The sequence below is a fragment of the Nematolebias whitei genome, chromosome 16, assembly GCF_014905685.2.
Source record: "Nematolebias whitei isolate Nwh7 chromosome 16, NemWhi1, whole genome shotgun sequence".
Lineage (NCBI taxonomy): Eukaryota > Metazoa > Chordata > Actinopteri > Cyprinodontiformes > Rivulidae > Nematolebias > Nematolebias whitei.
The window spans coordinates 42,051,618-42,054,884 of NC_056513.1; the positions used below are offsets into that span (position 1 = coordinate 42,051,618).

A 3,267-nucleotide genomic window follows, 5' to 3' on the forward strand; every position below is an offset into this window, starting at 1 on the left:
GTTAAACTTGTTTTGTTGTCGAGTCTTGGACTTGACATGCTGTGCTAAGCGTGCCTGATCTGTACAGTCCAACACTTGCTGAAGAGTGGTCTGATCTAGACACATAGTTAGTTTCTGTTTAATGTGCTCTTCTTTGGCCTTCAAGGCCTCAGGCTCTAGAGCAATGTGGATATCCTAACTGAGCCTTCATGAAAGCAAAAAAGAACCCCAAACAGGACTCCAGTCAGCCATCAGGTGAAAAGGAGGAACCCAGACCAGTGGTCATTCCGTATGTTGAGGGAGTATCAGAGAAACTGAGATGTTTATTTTCAATAAAATCTTAAAATCAATCCAGAAGTGGACAGGACAGGGGTTATGTGAACAAGTTTTTTAGTTGCTGTTAAAAGACAAGCTGTTAGTTCTGGACAGATTGTAAGCGATGCAAAGATGATTTATCTAAACCAACATACAATGAATTACAATAGTCCAAACGAGAGGTAATAAAAGCATGAATCACCTTGGCAATGAGTCTTAGTTGGAAGAAACTGGATTTCACAACTGCATTTATCCGTTTGTCTAATTTAAAAGTTCTATTAAAAATAACTCCCAGGTTCCTGACAGTGGAGTGGCTGTATGAGGCCAAGGGGCCAAGTGTGAAGGGTGTTACATTTACCAAACTGATGACTTCTGCTTTATTTTCATTTAAATTCAGGAAATGTAGTTTTAAACAGACTTTAATGTTGTTTAGACGGTTCAAGAGTACTATCAAGCTGAGAATTTTACATCTGGATGTAAGAGCAGTCATGTTTCTACACAGAAGCTAAGAGCATTAACCATCAGACTACCCTTGACTTTACTCTGAGACAACATTTACAGAATATTCCTGCAAACAGGACCTGTCGCATTAAGAACGTACGGTAATTTGGAACAGGGAGGAGTGGACTGTGCACATATCTATTTAATCAGAAATAAAAGGAATATCCAGCACCACACAACTTTAACGCACAACTTTAATGTTCAACTCTGTAAAAATGTCCAAAATGTTAAAGGTTTATTTGAGACAATTCAAAGTGGAATGTAGTGGAAAAGATATCCCAGTATGACAGGACTGAGGAGCTAATGGCTAGTCCAAACAAGACTAAAGGGGATTCCTGCTATTTTAGAACACCACCAAGCACCAGAATGTCACAGCAGTTCATGTAAATATTATTTACACTACTGTCAGGTTTGCAGTACAGTTACTCACATTGTAAATAAAATAGTTTTCAAAATACGGTCATACAGCTTGTTGGTCACTTGGCCGCAGGCACCGACCATTTAGAGGAACTGGAGTGGAAAAGTTATTTTTTCCACTCATAATTTTGACCCTCCAACAGTCTCAGCCTGTTCCTGGCCTAAAGCAAATCCAGCAGGAGTTTCACCACATTTATGTTGAATTAAACACGTAACATGAATATGACACATAGCATCTGCATGAAACGCTGACAGTTTGAAGATGAAAGCTGTTTGAGGGCGGCAGCAATCCACTCTGCTCTTGACCCCACTCAGACTAGCCATGAGCTCATCAGTCGATGAGCGATGTCCAAACTGAAGGCTGCTCAAAGAGCCATGTAAAACAGGTGAGACACTCACTTTAAAACAGCTCTTTAAATCTAGTCAGGAATCTCTACCTTTCCCGTGCCTCAGGTTTGCTTGCCACTCCACACCCATCTTCCCATGGGTCATCCAGCTGAAATCCAGTTTGGAGTCTGTAAATGTGAGATTTTTGTTTCTTGAGGCGTCCTCCTCCTCCTCATCATCATCATCATCTGTCTGGACTCTGTCCTCTGTGACACTCAGCTCAGTGGGGGGCTGCAGCTCCTCCTGTTTGCCACACTCTGTTACATCTGTTCCTTCTTCTACACAAGTCTGATTCGATGTGTCCCGACCAGCATCAATGTGCAAATGATGTTCTGCCAACGTTGACTTTGTCCCTTCGTACCAGTGTTCCTCCTCTTCTGTCTGCCCTTCATCCTCTCGTTCTGGTTTTGTGTCAGAGATGCTGATCTCTTCCAGAGCGTCCTTTCCACAGCGCACTATGTTAGCAACAACAACAAGTGTGTTGCTCTCTGTCGGACACACTGAAGGCCCACTTACATCTGGCTCGTGTGGAGCTTCAGAGTCAAACTCGCCAAAGCTGCAGAATGACGGGCAGTCCTCGTCATCATCTTTAGTCTCAGACAGATCTGCTCGGCTGTCTTGGTCGAACTCAGTTATAGTGTAGCTGTCCTTGTGGTCCCCTACTTCCTGTTCCTCCGCTCTAAGTGTGCCATATCCAGAGGTCATCAGACTTGGTGCTGGACTACCAGAACTGCTAACTTCATCATTGTTGCTTCCTTCCAGAACCTCTCCAGTAAATCTCATCTGGCTGTTCAGCTCCTGGGTTTTCTCCCCTGAAATCCCCTGAAGCGCACCGAATGGAGAGGTGACAGGTTTGGAGTTAATCACCACCTCCTCCTCTTCTTCTTCTTCTCCACCTTCACCATCAGACCAAAAGGAGGAGTTGAGAGAATTATTGTCATCATCAGTGTCTTCATCCCACTGATTATTATAAATCTTGTACATGTGGAAACTCTGAGGTGTGCAGTGTGGGTCAGGCGAAGGCAGATGGCTTCAGGAAGGAGCTAAGAGGATTAAGATGATACCAGGAGCCTCAAAGGCAAGTAGGTATCTCTGCAGACAAATTCAGAAGGCGTATCTGGAGGGTCACACATGACTGGACGATAGTAAATGGGCGTGTCTGGAGGGTCACACCTGATTGGACAAAAAAAGGCTGAACAAAAATAAAAGGTGTTTGTGTTAACCACAGATCTATTATGTCTACGGTGTTAACCGGTTCAACTTTAGCGGCGTCTCCATAACTTTTCTTTCCGCCTCTCAACACAGAACTTCAGGTTACATTTCAAAATAAGAGCAACATAACTGGGTAGTGTGGAGGGCTAAATGTTTGTTTTTTAATACCTAGCCATTATATTAAAAAACAAAATCTGTTTTGGTTTTTGAATAATGTGAAAATAGTTACAATCAACTCATAAATAAAGAAAAATAAAGTAACTAAAATAATAATGATACTTAAACTGGCCTTTGGACAAAGGATGTTTCCTTTAACTTCATATTTTCTTGTTCATCTTTTAAATCAGTCACTGCAGATGAGTGATGGTCAGTTTCTGCACCTGGAGCAGGTAGTTCTGTTTACTGGTTAACTTCCTCAGCTGTCTCTGGTTTTAAGGGTCAACCCTACTCCATGTT

The 3,267-nt window shown here is 42.4% G+C and overlaps 1 protein-coding gene across 1 annotated transcript in view; it reads left to right on the top strand.

Moving 5' to 3' along the window:
• Nucleotides 1-3,267, top strand: part of hyls1 (HYLS1 centriolar and ciliogenesis associated) — a 20,071-nt gene that overhangs the window by 11,195 nt on the left and 5,609 nt on the right. The window lies entirely within an intron of this gene.